The sequence below is a fragment of the Pinus tabuliformis genome, chromosome 1_2 (assembly GCF_031772625.1).
Source record: "Pinus tabuliformis cultivar Carrire ecotype Pingquan chromosome 1_2, CPIR1, whole genome shotgun sequence".
NCBI lineage: Eukaryota > Viridiplantae > Streptophyta > Pinopsida > Pinales > Pinaceae > Pinus > Pinus tabuliformis.
Window position 1 is genome coordinate 958,135,877 of NC_142298.1, and position 17,299 is coordinate 958,153,175.

The 17,299-nt window shown below is 37.7% G+C and overlaps 1 pseudogene; it reads right to left on the reverse strand.

The window, feature by feature from the left end:
* Positions 1 to 13,919: 13,919 nt before the first annotated feature.
* LOC149209141 (ubiquitin-conjugating enzyme E2 1 pseudogene) lies at positions 13,920 to 14,378 on the reverse strand (annotated as a pseudogene).
* Positions 14,379 to 17,299: the final 2,921 nt, after the last annotated feature.

Genomic DNA, 17,299 nt, shown 5'->3' on the forward strand with positions numbered 1-17,299 from the left:
CTCATAAGTAGATATATACTCAAGCTATATCACTCCTCCATGAACACAATCACAGAATAAGTGGTACCCCTATGTGTTTTGACATGTCATGCAACATTGGATTCTCTATGACTTTAATGCAACTCTAATTATCACAATAAATCACCGTAGGCCTCAACACCTTACCAAATAAACACACAAGCATATTTCGAAGCCAAATGGCCTCACAACTGGCCTAACTAGCTACCATTTACTCTATATTGGAAAAACTCATTGCTACTGGTCGTTGCTTCCTGCTAAACCGTGACATTATTTTCGAACCCAACCTGAAGCAACACCCAAAAGTACTCTTCCTATCACCAACACATCCTGCCCAATCTAAGTTTGTGTAGCCAGTCAGTTTGACTCCATCCCCTTAACATATTCCAGATCATAATCCATTGTACCCTACAGGTACTGTAACACATGTTTTGCAACCACCCAATGCACCTTCCTAGGCTCCATCGTGAACTAACTCAATGTATTGGCTACAAAACAAATATTTGATTTGGTATTAACTAAATACATTAACGAGTTGATCAACTAACGTATAAATTGGGATCTACCAACTCAGAATTAGAAGCATGCAGCTTCTTCCAGTTTGTAATCATATGCATGATCATGGGCCTGCAATCCTCCATATGAAATCTCCTAACTATGTCCACTGCATACTTGCCCTATCCTAGGAAGATATGCCCATGCTCCTAACAAGCCTCCAACCTAGAAAATAGTGCATCAATCCAATATTGGTCATCTCGAACTCTGAATCAAGGTTTCTCTTGCAATGCTCAATGAGTCTCTCCTCTCCTATAATAAAAAAATTGTCTACATACAATACAAGAATGAGTGGATCCTCACCAACCAAAATGGAATATTGGTTTAGATATACATCACCCTTCTCGAAACCCATATGCTACAAGTAGGAATCAATCTGCGAATACCACACTTTAGGTACCTACTTCATCCCATATAAGACCTTCTTCAGCCTACACACATGAGAGTTTCTCCCATGCACCTAAAAGCCTTTTGGTTTCTCAATATATACCTCCTATTGTATGATTCCCTTAAGAAAGTGGTTTTCACATCCATGTAGTGTATCTTCTAGCCCATCTCTATTTCAATGGAGATCGTTTCTCTAATTGAAGTATATCGAGCCACTGGTGTGAAGTTCTATTCATAGGAAACTCCCTCTACATGTGAGAACCCTTGTGTCACAAATTGAGCTTTGAACTTCTTAATGCTACCATCTGCAACATACTTGATCTTGTAGAGCAACTTGGAAGTCACTACTGACTTCCCCTCAAGCCTCAGCACTATATCCCACAATTTTTTCTTCATGATGGAAGCATACTCTTCCACTATGGCATCCCTCCATGACATGTGTCCTCATCGTAGCTAGATGGAATTATCTCCACAATGCTACTCACCATATCAAAATAGCTACCAAATCTCTCCGGTGGTATGCTCTCCCTAACTAGCCACTTGGGATTTCCCATTGTCTCTTAGGCTTCTTGCAAGTTATCACGAAGCCATATTGGCTTCCTCTTCCCTAAATTAGCCTCCTGCACTAGGGTGGGAATATCCTCCTCTGAAGTTTGAACCCCTCATGATGATTCCCATGTGGTTAATGTTGAACCTGTACCTTGGGAACCTGTGCCCTGTGACTCTATAACATGCTGACCTATCATCCTTTAACCCTATGATCCTCCAATCCCTTGTGAACCTAAACTAATGTTCACATGCGTTGTGATGTACTCCCCCACTGAGGAGTTTTTTGATCTCCCTGATCGATGTCTCATGACCTCCTCAAATATCCCTCCTCCTTAAATCTCACATCCCACCTCACACCAACCTTCCTCTGCATACGAATATATATGTGGTAGGCCTTGCAGTTCATGTTATACCCCACAAAAATTCCCTTCTCGATTGTGGGTTCTAACCAAAGTGGAAAAATTTGACCTTGGGAATAAATCGACAAGGATTTGGAAATTGAAAAAGTCGTTAAAGTCAGGTGGTTTTTGAAAAAATCGACAAAAAATCAAAAAAAAATTAATAGGTACAAAATATTCTTTTTTTATTTTTTTGGCATCTAAAGTATCAACGACATTATATAAATGAATTTCCACATAAATATGAAAATAAAGTTAATATATAAGATGTACAAGAAGTTTGATGCTACATCACATATCGAAAGTGAATCAAGTCTCAAATCCTAAGTCCTAACTTAGTCTCGAGAGTCAAAATATCAACAAAATATATAATAAATTTATATCATGATTCATCTATAGGGCATAAACTAATCAATCATTGAGTTCCCCTGCCCCTTTTATGGGAATAGGGAATGGATTTTCCTTTTACACTATAGGCAAAGGAACTACCCCTATCCCTGGGGCTACAAATGGACTTTGTCATCCTTTAGAATAAAAAAAAGGAGGTAGCCTCTGTCCTTTGTTGCTTCCCATTCTAGAAGGTGTCACCTCCTCCTCCTCCTCGTGCTTTTCCTCTTATTCCTACTCCTTCTCCTCGTCCTCCTCTACCTCTCCCTCCCCTACAGTTACCACCTCTTATGGATCCAATGCGTCTGGATCCACCTCTAATCAATCAAGGACTAAGTCCATGATATGCCTCTCAGTCTCAACCCTCCATGCAAAAATGGTGTCAATATGGTCCAATGAGATGGCTTCCATGTCAAGGGTTTTCTAAAGTTGATTCACACACAATCGGGTAAATATCCTCCTCTTGGGCAGAGACAAACACCTCCTCTCTCCACAGGCACAAATCGCAAAGGTTAGAGTGCAAAATGGATGGAAAAATCAACCTTTTCCCAACTTATATGCATCCCAACACCTCACGCATGAGTTTTTGGATGAACTCCCAATTTTATCTTGAGTTTTTCATTTTTTTAAATCACGAAAAACTCAGATGATAAAATTGGTGAGTTGGAAAATTTGGGAATTCTAGATGTTATCATGATTTTATAAGGACTTTTTCCACATTGGTTCTAACTTTTTGCTCTGCTCCTCAAGAACATGAATATGTCAGGCACCCAAAATCCTAAAGTGCCCAATCTCAGGCTTCCTTCCAAAAAAAGCCTCCTCAGGAGTCTTGTTCCCCAACATTCTATGTAAACTCTTGTTCAGCAAATACACTACAGTGTTGGATGCCTCGGCCAATAGAAAGCATAGTAGCCCCTGATCATGGATAATAGCTCTCTCTACCCCAACTATGGCCATGTTTTTCCTGTCTGCAACCCCATTTTGTTATGGGGTGTAAGGAATTGTCCACTCCCTAGCTCTTGTTGCTCGCTCTAACACAAAAATCCTTCATCTCATTGGAGGTATACTTGTAGCCATTGTCAAACCTGAAGACCTTGATATTCTTCTATGTTTAGTTCTCCACAAGAGCTTTAAACTCCTAGAACCTCTTGAATACCTCATCCCTGATCTTCATGAAGTAGATCCAGGTCTGCTTAAAGTAATCATCAATAAAAGTGACATAGTACTCACATTTGCTCAATGATAAGGAAGACAGCGGACCACGCACATCAAAGTGAATTAAGTCCAATATCCCAACTACCCTACTATCACTTCTTAGGAAAGTTGTCTTGGTGTACTTTCCCAAAGCAAACCCCCTAAACAAAACATGGTTCTCTGTACTAAAATTTGGAAATCCTATTATGATATCCTTCAATACTCTCAAAGCCCCATGATGCAAATCGGACATTCTCTTGTGCCACAAACCACAAAAATCATTATTGTTGGAGGTTGAAACATATGCTCTAGTATTGAAACATGAACCTATAGAGTTTCCCATGGCGGACTCGAATCACTATGGAAGAAATGATACTAGATCCCTTGAAATACATAAGAACCGGTCCATGTGGGAACACCACCTCAAATCCCTTTCCCTCAATAGTGGGCACTGATATTCGGTTCTTCTTCAACCCAGGAACATTTAAGACCTCTGTCACTTTAATGGGAGGTTATGACTCCCTCTAAGAGGACACATTCTCAACACCAACTACTCTAATCATGGAGTCGTCTCCAATCACCACCTTCAGATCTACACCCCTCTCTGTAAGACCTCTAATATTCTCCCTAACACCTATCATGTGACGTGAAGCTCCACTTTCAATGTCCCAGACATTAGAGGATGTGACACTTATGGCAAGCTTAGCAACCAAGGAAAACTCCTCATCAAATCTGGTGGAAAATTCATCCATTTCGACTAATGTTGCAACAACATTCTTCTTCTTTCCCTTCGTGTTTGGACATTGAAAGACATAATGCCCCATTTTCTGGAAAGAAAATCATCTCACTTTGCTCATGTCCTCTTGTGTCTTATGTTTCCCTTTCTACTTGGTCCCACTCATGGACCCCTTCTTGGACTTCTTCTTACCCTTAGATGCAAGAGAAACATTCTCCTCCTCATCCACCCACCATGCTTATTGCCACTCTTGGAATTCTTCCTAATCCCCTCCTAAATGAAATCATCCCACATCCTCCCCTAATCTAGAAGATACTCTCTGGCCACAATACCATCCATCAATCCATATCGCTTCTTTGGGAAGCCACTCAATATCATCCTAACCAACTGGTCATCAGGAATCATATCTCCCACTATGACTAACTCATCTCTTACATATGTGATCTTGGTAAGGTATGAGGTCATTGCGTCAATTTTGGTCATCTTGGTGTTTCTTAATTTCTCATGTAACACCATCTCCTTGTTTTCATTAGTACTTTAGTAAAGTTTTATCAAGGAATACTACATCTTGTAGGCATATTTCTTCCATGACACATAAGGTATAAGGTGGTATTTAATCACATCAAGAAGGATTCTCTAAGCCTTCACATTGCACTTGTTTAAGTTTGAAAACTAAATTGGATCAACAAGTGGTTGTACCGCCCACTCGACAATATCCCACAACTAAAACTCCTCAAGTAGAAAAACTATCCTTTGATGACACATGAGGTGTAAGGTGGTACTTAATCACATCAAGAAGGATTCTCTAAGCCTTCACATTGCACTTGCTCAAGTTTGAAAACTAAATTGGATCAGGGAGTGGTTGTACCACCCTCTCAACAATATCCCACAACTAATACTCCGCAAGTAGAAAAAATATCATCTCCTTCCATGGGCCAAAGTTTCAGCCCCACTTAACCTATCCTCCAACCTCAAACCAGAAGCCATTTGACCCTCTCAACCAACACAATTATCCAACATTGAAAATGGGTAAGAAATTTCCCTCTCATCCACCAAATATTTGGGTATGTAGGTTGGGTGTGCTTGTTGTTCAACACTTCTCCACTGATAGGTTCATTGTCGCTCTGATACCATGTAGAAATTTGTAGGTCCAACCCATTTTCAGTTTTAGAAATCACATCATTTTAATGCCCAACCCAACATAGATTTATGTTGTTTTTAAACATGAATATTTGTTAAAGCATGAAACACATAATCTTACTCTACTCTTTCACTTTCACTAAGAATAAATTCAACATTCGCAGAAATTTAACATAGTGATTTTTGGTCCAAAGACCTTGGAAAAACCCTGAAGGAAAAACCAGTGAGAGAAATATTTGTATTCCTTATCAAAGATATTTACAACACTATGACATCATAATTTCTAGTTATCTCCCTTGAAATTTGTTCACTAAATTTCCTTAGAGAATGTGTTGTACCTATTTTTAATTTCACCACTGAATGCCTATATTTATGTGCTCTTCCCGCTCAGAAATTCATGCCAATTAACTCTTTGTTAATCCCTCAAAATTGGCATCTCCTTATGAAGTATCACTCGGCAACCTTGAAAATCACACCTATCTCACACAGAAATTCGTGTTGGCTATCTTCAAAATTGTGCAGTTTTGTCCCTCAAATTCTATGTTTGTTCTTTGCAATAAATGTAGCCATACTACATTGAAAATTGCATTGGTGCTTAGGAAAATAACCAGGAATATCTATTAGGATTCAAGCCTGCTTTTGTCCTTGGACTATTTGTAGATTTCCTTGTTTTTTTACTGTGTGCTATGTATTTTCTTTGTTGTACACTTCTTTCTCCTCTAACTTTGCTCTTTCAACCTCCTTTGCTCATCTTCTCCAACTCTTATGAATAAATGAGAAAATGGTGCCTTCTCCCCTTTCCTTTTTCCCTTTTATTCTTTCATTAAGAAGAGAGACCTAACCCTAAGATCTAATGGTTGAGATTAGATCTTAGCGAATTAGATCAAGGGTGGATATCTAATCTCTCATTGACCCATGAAACACCTTTTCCCCTTAGTCACCTTTCCATTAATTACATGAAAGGTACTTTATGTCATTATGTTTATAAAGTTTCTCTATAACTTTATTTCTCTTAAAGTCACTTTATGACTTTATTTCTCTTAAAGTCACTTTATGACTTTATAAATTCACTTTAACTTTATTTCCCATAAAGTTAAGGGGTCACATTAGTACACTCTTTCCTAGGCTAGACTCCAAGCCTTGGGAACACCTGTCCTTGGTACTCATTTTCTAACAAAGGGAAGGTGTTAAAGTAAATATAAAAACATATTGGTCAATAAGATATTAGACATAGGCATTAATAAAGTCGCTTTGACTTTCGGTTAATGTGTGATTTTATGCTTTATTACACTTAATTGTGTCTCTCAATCTATCCCACATTCATCAAGTATACTAACTTAAATAGCTTGTGAGCTTTTATAAGAAAGATTTCACTTTCTCATTATTAATGTGATCTTGGTTTTCTTTATGTGTTTATGTTGTCATTATAATACCTCATGTTGCCCTATAATTCAGAGAGTAATGTAAATTGGATCATGTGTTGCTTGACATCTATCTCTTATGTTGTTTTCATAAACAATTCTCCATCAAGGTTTCTCAATGCAACTAGGGAGTTCAAGCAATGATGTCCCTCATCCCCCTTTTTATTTTACACATGTTAATAAAATATGCAAAGAACAAAGGACATATAAAAGGGGCAAAAGTTCAAAGCATATTGGATGTACATGGCTCATATTCCAAAATCAATCATGGATGGAAGTCGAGAAAAATGTTTTAATTTCATATGTGTGGGAGAATGTAACTAGATTTTGTCTTCATGCTGACTTTTGTAATCATGACATTGTATATTTTATATAAAAAGAGAGATTTTTTTATTTACTCAAGCATGGGTTTCATGCTTAAAGTTTGGGTCAAATCATATTTATCATGCTTCCAGGGCTTGTTGAGTCAGATAAGAATTGTTGTCATGTATCATAGTCCCTTTTGGACTTCTTGTAACAAAAGAAAGTCATTATTTTTAGTCTAAAAAGTCAATTTCTCCTCCAAGACCAAGTCGGCCCAGCCATGGTAAAGTCAGCGTAAAGAGGCTTATTTAACTCCTCAATAAGACTATAAATAAGATGGAATTTGACCCATTTGGATCACTCAGTCAATCAAGTTCGATCTGCAACAAGAAGAAAGAAGAGCAATAAAGCCAAGAAGAAGAAGGAGAAGACAAAGTGAAGAATGAGCCTTTGAAACGCATCTTTTATGTCCACACATGTGAAGTTGCCTAGGTTTTTTTGTGTGAATTACAAGGGCCAAAGTTGCAAACTAAAATTGCAGACCTCAAGTTGCAAGGCCAATATTTTGACTAAAGTTGCTTTGACAGAGTTTGACCTTCGTTGAATTTGAAAGCCTTTGGCTCGTTTGGAAGGGATCTTGTTGAAGGGTTGACTCAATGCTTGGGAGGAACTTTGACTTTGGTCTTTGGGTCTTGGAAGTCTCATTTTTATTTGATTCTATAAGAAGAGAAGTATTATTTTTGGGCCTTCCCCTTGGAGGGGTTTTTCCTTGGCTTGGAACCTATATCTTGTGTACTTTGTCTCCTTGTGATCTTCATTGTTTTGGTAATTACTTAATGAAAAGAAAATAAAAGGAATTAAATACCAAATAATAATCACAAGTAATTATCAAGTTAAGGAGGGTCAACTATAATCTACAAGAACCTTGATTTTCCAACATGGTATCAGATCTAAGATGAACGAAGGAGATTGGAAGATCGCATCTTAGTTGGCACCTTGCTTGAAGAGCAATCTAGAAGCAGTAATCTACTCTTTCTTCTCAATGGCAAGGTTTATGAAGAAAGTTTTCATGACTCTTCAAAGCCTCCTTGTAACCATCAAATGATACATCTTGAAGTACATCTCCAAGCCAACAAAATAAATAATGGATGGAAGTTTCTTCTCAACTCTCACAAGTACTTTTAAGAATGATAATGTATGGGTCATTAATAGTGGAGCTTCTATACATATGACAAGTGAATGCAATCAACTGTAGACTTTTTCAAAAGGAATCTCTTCTCATTCAGTCAAACTTAGAGATAAGAAGAGCTATCCAATGAATTCAATTGGATCTACTTCATTGGAGCTCGAGACTGATGGGAGCATTCATCTCAATAACATACTCTATGTTCTAGATTTGAAGAAAAAAATTCTTTATATTTCTTGTCTAGAAGATAAAGGTGATAGGATTACTTTTGTTGATGGAAACGTTTTGGTTTGGGGAAAGGGCTTTAGTATTTATCATGCTAAGATAATTGGGCTTCGTGAAGTGACATTGTATAGACTTCTTACACCTCTCCCTCAAGCCCTAGTACACTTAGATGTGAGCCCTTCTTAATTATGGCATAGAAGGTATGGACACCTTCACTACAAGGTTTTTCCATCTCTAAATCAAATGGTCACTCACAATATCGAATTGAAGGGAGAACATGAAGGAATCAGTAAGGGATGTGCTCTAGGCAAGAATGTGAAGAAATCCTTTGCAAGAAGTGATACCAAATCAAAGGAAATCTTAGATCTCATACATTTTGATGTGTGTGCACCTATGGAAGTAAGATATCTTGGAGGACATCAATACTATGTGACCTTCATTGATGACTACTCTATAAAAACTTGGATATATCTTCTCAAGAACAAAAATGAAGTATTTGAGAAGTTTCAAGAATTCAATAATGAAGTACAAAATCTTCTAGAGAAAGAGATAAAATACCCTAAGGTCATTTAATGGTGGAGAATATACCCCCAAAGAGCTTGTAGCATTTTGCAAGGAAGCAGAGATTAAGAGGGAGCTAATTGTTCCTTATAATCCTTAACATAATGGTGTGGCTAAAAGTAAAAACAGAACAATTAAAGAATGTGTTAGAGCCATGCTTCATTATCAATATCTCCCTCAATTCTTATGGGGAGAAGCATCTATAACAGTGGTTTGTTTGCATAATTGAAGTCCTCATAAGATTCTCAATAATATGACTCCAGAAGAAGAATTTACAGGAAAGAAGTCGAGTGTGGATCATCTTCGAATATTTAGATGTCTAGTTTACATGCACATTCCAAAGGATAAGAGGAAGAAATTGGATCCTACAAGTGCAAAAGGTATATTTGTTGGTTATAGTGCTTCATCAAAAACATACATAATCTACATTAAAGAGGATCGCCACATTGAAGTAAGCAGGGATGTCATCTTTGATGAAAAATGTAGCTTACAAGAGATCCAAAGATATTATGGTTGATCCTGATGAAGAAGAGGTACCCATTTTTTAAGAAATCTCTAGGGATGACAATGTTCAAGATCCTACATCAATTCAAGAAGATGTTGAAGGACCTAGTGAACTTGTTCAACAAGTTGTTATTACAGAAACTTGTAAGAGACCTACTTGGTTGAGGACAACTCTACAAGAGGCAGAGGGACATGCAACAACAAAGGGAACCTTTACATAAACTAAAATACCTAAAAGGTATTCTGGTTATGCAACCTATATGACTAAACTCATTGAGGTTGAACCCTCCTCCGCAATTGAACATCAAGAATGGAGGAATGCAATGCAAGAAGAATACCGATTGATTATGAAGAATGATGTTTAGGAAATTATTCCTAAACCAAGTGACAAATCTATTGTCACTTTTAAATGGATATACAAGACAAAGCATACAGTGGATGGGAACATTGATAAGTATAAAGCTAGATTTGTAGCAAGAGGCTTCTCACAAAAAGAAGGCATCGATTATAAAGAAAGCTTCACTCCTACAGCGAGATACACAACCATTATACCATTTATTTCTTTGGTTGCCACTATGGGATGGAACATCCATCAAATGGATGTTAAAACAACTTTTCTAAATGGGACCGTTGATGAAGAAGTTTACATTAAACAACCTTAAGGATTTTAAGTCCATAAGATGGAGACACACGTGTGTAGATTAAAGAAGGCTCTATATGGCTTGAAGCAAGCACCTATAGCATGGTATGCCATTATGGATGCATACTTATTGAGACTTGGTTTTGTAAGGAGATTTGCAAATCCTAAACTCTACATCAAAGTGGTCAAGGATGAAATTATGATCATACGTTTATATGAGGATGATCTACTTGTTAAAAGTGTGGAGCATCGAATTCAGGAATGCAAGGAGCAGTTTCCAGTAGAATTTGGCATGAACAATATTGGTCTCATGCACTATTATTTGGGACTAGAGGTTTGGCATAAACTTGGTGAAATATATTTTGGCCAAGGAAAATATGTGATCAAAATATTACAGAAATTTGGCATGATGGATAGTAATCCAATGACAAATCCTATGATCACTAATCTAAAGAATTTAAGGAGTTCAGAATCTAGTCCAGTTGATCCTACAACATGTTATAGACAGTTAATTGGTTCCTTAATGTATTTTGTGAATACTAGACCTCAAATTTGTTTTGCGGTAAATGTATTCAATCAACTTCAGATGGAGATAAAGCGTGACTATTGGATAGCAACCAAACACATCCTAAGATATCTTCGTGAGACAATGCATCACTGCCTTAGATATATTGGAAATGAAATCCTACTTTTGGGATGTACAAATTTTAATTGGAGTGGCAGTGAAACGTATGGAAGAAGCACTACTGGTGGATGCTTCAATTTGGGATCTTCCATGATTTCATGGATGAGCAAGATACATTTGAATTGAGTAGTGTTGAAGTCGAGTACGTTGCTGCAAGTGAAGAGAGGTTGTTTGGCTTAGAATATTGTTATCATATTTATTTTAAGGACCATTAATCCCTACAAGTATACACCATGACAACAAAAGCTGCATAATATTGACAGAGGACCTAGTGTTTCATGCTAGGACAAAGCATATAAAGTACCACTATATAAGAAGCTTGGTAGGATATGGGATCGTGAAGCTACATTATATTCATACAGATGAATAGGTAGCTAATATTCTGAGAAATGCACTACCAAACAAGAAGCTTGAGTACTTACGAAGCAAGCTTGGTTTGGTGGGCATTTCTTCCTTGATTGAGAGGGAGTGATAATGGACATTATACTATTTTCTTCATGTTTCATGCACTAGGCTAGGACTAACATTCATACGTCTAAGTGAAGGCCATGAAGAAAGAATGGGGTTCGTAGGATTGGATAAGCATCTAAGATTGGTACTTCTTAAGGATTGGAAAATCTAAGATAGAAGTAAACTATAGAATGATACTCTTCGAGGATGAGGTAGGACATCCAATAAAAGAGTAGTCGAAGAGGATTGATTTTCTTCGAGGATTGGAAACCGAGATAAGAATAGTCCTAAAAGGACATACCTAGTGAACATCTATATGGTGTATGTTCCTTTAGAGGTATTGTAGTATCTCACGTAAAGCCTCCCATCATTATACTCTCATATAAATAGAGATTGACAATTAAGGCCTTGTTGACAATGTTGGTTGTGATATTGATATTTAAAAGATGGCTTAAATCCAACTTTTCTTATTAGAATACTTTAATTTGAGAATCCTTGTACCTCCTTATAGGATTATGAATACCTCCCTAGTTAAGAGTGAGTGTTGGAGAATGTAACTAGATTCAGTCTTCATAATGTCTTTGTAATCATGACATTGTATATTTTATATCAAAAGAGAAAAAGATTCTTTTATTTGTCCATGCATGGTTTTCATGCTCAAAGTCTAGGTCAAAGCATGGTCTTCATGCTTCTAGGGTTTGTTGAGTCAAAGAAGAACTTTTGTCATGTATTATAGTCCCTTTTGGACTTGTTGTAACAAAAGAAAGTTTTTATTTTTTAGTCTAGAAAGTAAATTTCTCCTCCAAGACCAAGTCAGCCTAGCCAGGGTGAAGTCGGTCAAAATAGGCCTATTCGACTCCTCAAGAAAACTATAAATAAGCGAGACTTCAACTCATTTGGATCACTCACTCAATCAAGTTCGATATGTACCGAGATAAGAATAAAGAAGAGCAAGAAAGCGAAGAAGAAGAAGGATAAGTCAAAATGAAGAAGAAGCCTTTGAAAAGCATATTTTTTTGTCCACATGTGCGAAGTTGTGTAGGTTTTTTGTGTGAATTTGTAGAATTCTTGCAGAAACTCCGATAGATCTAGAATTCTAGTTAAATTAAACACAGGTCATTTGCTAATATTCAAGAGAGGAGAGAAAGAATTTGCTCTATAAAATCAATGTATTAAATTAATGAACAATAGTAATACATGAGCAACCAAACCTCTAATCCCAAAGGGAGGTGGTTATATATAAATTGCCGAATCTAGAAAAGTAGGAAAAAACTAGTAAAAAACTAGAAAAGGCTAAGAAAAGCTAAAGGGAGGCCTAAAATAGCAACAATGACTCAAGAAAACCTATGCCAACTATTTGCCACGAGGAAAGCATGAGGAGGGGTTCATTTCCCAAGGAAGGCAACTTTAAAACATGCTAAAATGGTCTGGGGGACCAAATCCCTTGATTTAAGGGGGAATCTTCTTGTGGGGCGCCAATCCTCAAATAACTCAAGTGGATGAGGTATGGTTAGGTGTGAACATGCACTTAGATGTCTAAATGGCTTAGGAAAGTGGTTGGACAAATATTTCCATAATATTAAGCCTTTAAAAGCAAAAAACAAAGGAAAGTTGGTCCATTGAGCTATTTTACCAAAAACCAAGTGTGAACATGATTTTTAGTGCATGTGGCTAAGTCAAGGATACTTAGGCTAAAAAATAAAAGTAGATGTTAGGATTATATTCCAAAAAAATTGCGGGGGCCAAAGTTGTTGGACACCTAATCCTCTAAGGGTTGGTGTGGAAGCTTAATAGTCTAAGGAAGTCTAAGAGACCTTGGAATACAAAACCAAAGGTCATGTGAATGTACTATAAATGTATAGATACACACTCAAGTTTATCATTCATCTTATGTTGCTACGATGTATGTGTTTAACATGGTATCAGAGCTGCAAGCAAATTTCTTCTCTGCTCAAATTTAAGCCACTAGTTGTGGCCTCTCTGCGCATGTCAGTTTTTCATTCCTGCGGATAGAACTGTCATTATTGTGTGCATGCGTATTTCATGTTGTGCACTATCAGGCTGACCTCTCAGCAAGATTCGTGTTGGGTTCTCTATCCAGGGTCTCAAATAGCAAAAATGCCTCTACCATATTCTCTGCACATTTAACGCCTTCTGCGATTGTTCTAAGACTCTGCTACACTAATGCTCCCTCATCATGAAATAGGTTGGTCCTAACAGTGTTGTGCATTCTGACAACGCAGGCTTAGTTGTTATTGTATTTTGATTAATTGCTTGGCCGATAGACAGGCCGCCTGGTGTTTGAATCCGATGCAATAGCAGTTGTTTAACCTGGTAGTTGAGAAGAAACGGGTCAGGGAGTGAGACTAATTGCCTACCTCTTTCTAAAAAATTGAAAAGCGCAGAAATCCGGTTTTGAAACAGAGATTATTCACATCCACTGCTAAGATTGCTTTTTGGATGGCCATTTTAAGCAGAAAACGCGTAAGGAAAAGGATATATCTAAATCCAAAAAGTCGTATTTGAAACGACAATCATAATAAAAGGATTTCTGATCATTTCAAGGGAGTAAAATTTCTGCTATATATTTGACTTGCTCTCTTCAACAACCTGGCGGACCCTTCTTTCATATTCTTTGCAATCATTGATGTATAATTGAGCAGCCTCTCTATTAATACAAGAATATGGATTTGGATCACAAAGTAATGACTGAATTGAGAGGAGAAGTTTAGCTACACCATAGCTTGGGCTCCACTGTTCTCTGAAAATGTCCAAGCAAATACCACCATTACTGCTAACATTCGGGTGAAATATCTTGGATACAAATTTAACCGTTGGAGGGGAGTTAGGGTAATCCTCTTTGTATCGTAGCGTTAGCTTGAATTGGCCACCCTCCCATGGAGTATCCGGAGGCCCGATAATAGTAGCATCCCAAAGCATAAGATTGTCCTCCCACGGAGCTGCGTTAACACCTTCAGGGGGATCTTCATTCATCCACTTCAGATCCTTTATCAGTCTTTTCCAGCAAACATTCGACATTTCGCCTCCCTCGATACCACAACTGGCAGGGCCACGTTAGCGAAATTTCAAGAAGAGGCAGAGAAATTCGACGTCTCTTCGAGGACTCTGTGGCAATCTGCCATTCGTTTTAAGAACTCATATACATTCCCTTGGTCCAAATCGTCAATGATAGTTGCAATCCATGCTTCTCTGCATTTCAAGAACTGTAAGCGCATTTCATGCTCATTAAATACTCCTAAACAACGAAGGCAATTTCGAATGCATGGTTGCTAACTTTAGGACAAAAGCTTCTAAGTCAAGAGCCTCATCATAATTTCCATTTCATACACACGTGTCCATAAGTTGAGTCCATAAACTCACTGCATCCTACGCCCCATGTTCTCCTCGACAGCCATTGTCTTTGGTATTTTTCCTTTCAGCCTCACAGACCTCTAGTTGCATCACTAAGGCTTTGGGATGTGATATTGCGTCCTGAATGGTTTCTCTTTTGAATTTTCCACTATAATATGCGACTGTACAGGTCGTGTCGTATCCCTACGTGCTCAGAGTTGGACATTTGTAGCTGTCAGAAGAAAAGTGCGAGAACGTTTGCATTAGCCTCTAGCATATGCTTGGTCGCAACCAATAAGAGCTCCCATCGAGATTGTCATTCAATGTTGCTAACGATTGTGCATTGTTGGGTGCATTAAAATTTGGGCAACGCACTACATTATGACGCCATTACTTTGCAAACAAATGTTAAATTTGAAGAATTATTGAATTTTGACCTTCCAAAAAGGGGCTTGACAAATCACTGTGTTAAAGATACTTCGTTGATCGTTTCAGAATTTTCCTGATTCTAGCACTGGGTGAAGGTACTTGATTCTTTTGAAGCTTTAGTTCGGCAATGAGAAATCAGTTCGCAGGGTTCAATCCAGCTTCCTTGGAATTGATTGTCTTTGGTATCTTGATGACACAAACAAAGCTCTACTAGAACTATGGACAAATTTCATTTGCAAAAAAAGTCGAAGATTGACTCTCTTTTTCACAGTGTGAGTAGTTTGAATAATTTGAGAAGTAAGTACATTGCAGCAGCGAGTCATTTGTTGCGTTGAAATTGATATTGCGTTATCTGCTATAGTGATTTGGTGATATTGGTATCCTGCTACTCATGTAATAGTTGTAGCTATTATCATTTTATAGGACAATTTGTAGTTGAAGATAACATCATTATATTGGTTTGAAATGGATCGAATGGATGATGTATTGAAACTACTGAATAATTTAATACATTCCACAGTTGATGAGATGGTTAAGATCAACAAAACCTCTCTTTCCAATATTAAAATTTGTCTCCAAAATGCACAAGAGAATATTGAGTTTTTGCAGCTTGAATCTCAACTACAGCAGGAAGAATTATAGCAGTGGAGTCATCATTCTGAACCTGTTTCTGTTCAGAAGATTGAAACAGACTCCCATAAACAGCAAGTCAATTCATATTTAGTACCCAATGAAGCAGCAGTTGTACATGCAGATGCAGAAGTTCAGTTTGCACTTTCCAAGCCCATCATCAGAACTTGGGAAGTGTTTTTCCACAACAAGCAGAGAACAGGTCTTGGATATGATAAGGAGGTTTCCTTTCATATTCCAAATTACTCAAAGCCTATTCAGTTTCAGAGTGCTGGATTCCTTCATGACAGTTCACCTTCGGTTGTTCCAGATTCTGCTCCTCTTCCATAGCAACAACAACCGATTGTGAAATGCCAACACTATGACCGAGTTGGCCACATGAAATATCATTGTTTTGATCTTCATCCATGTAAGCATTGTCATAAAACCAGACATTCTTCAAACAGATGCTTTAGAAACAAACATCCTACAAGAACAAAGATTCATCTTGGACTAATCGCTTCTTGGCAATGGGCTTCAACAGCCAAGAAGATATTTCGCTCATACAATAGGATTTGTTCTCAAATATTGAAAAGTCTTGCAGTTGAGATCTCTTCATCTTCTCACCTTGTATCTGACAGGGGGGGAATGATGGTCACCTACAAACTTCAAAGTCACATCAAGCGAGCATGAATCACAACCTGCCATACAAAATTCAGAGTTGTAGCTAGAGACAAATATTCCCCTGAGTATGCCTTCAATCGGTGATACCTCTTCAAAGAATTGGGGACACTTCCTCTAGCAGAGGACATCAACTTCTTGCCAGTTTTGGAAGAGTTCTAGGAATTGCATTAAGCCTTCCAGAGTTGTTGGCCATCCTTAAACCATCACAAGTTGAGGTTCTCCCTTTTATTGTTGAAGGTTTCCCTCTTCAAAACATCAGGAGCACTTCCTCTACCAGAAGACCTGAGCTTCATGCCAAACTTGGAAGAGTTTTGGGAACTGCACTAAGCGTTCCAGTGTTGATGGTCATCCTTAAACCACTGCCCTTTATACCAACATTTCAGAGTGCACATTCAACCTAGTGTTGCCATGCATTTTTGCACATTTTGTATTACAACTCTCTTATTGGACTCATAATTAACCCTTCGAATTAAGGGGGGGAATGTTGGACACCTGATCCTCTAAGGGTTGGTGTGGAAGCTGAATAGTCTAAGGAAGTCAAAGAGACCTTGGAATACGAAACCAAAGGTCATGTGAATGTACTATAAATATATATCATTTGCTAATAATAGATACACATTCATGTTTATCATTCATCTTCTGTGTTTAACAAAAGTTGCAGGCCGAAATTACAAACCTCAAGTTGCAGGACTGAGATTTTGACTAAAGTTGCTTTAACAGAGTTTGAACTTCGCTGACTTTGGAATATTTTGGCTCGTTTCAAAGAGATCATGTTGAAGGGTTGACTTGGTGCTTAGGAATAACTTTGACTTTGATTTTGATTTGATTCTATAAGACGAGAAGTATTATTTTTGGGTTTTCCCCTTGGAAGGGTTTTTCCCTGGCTT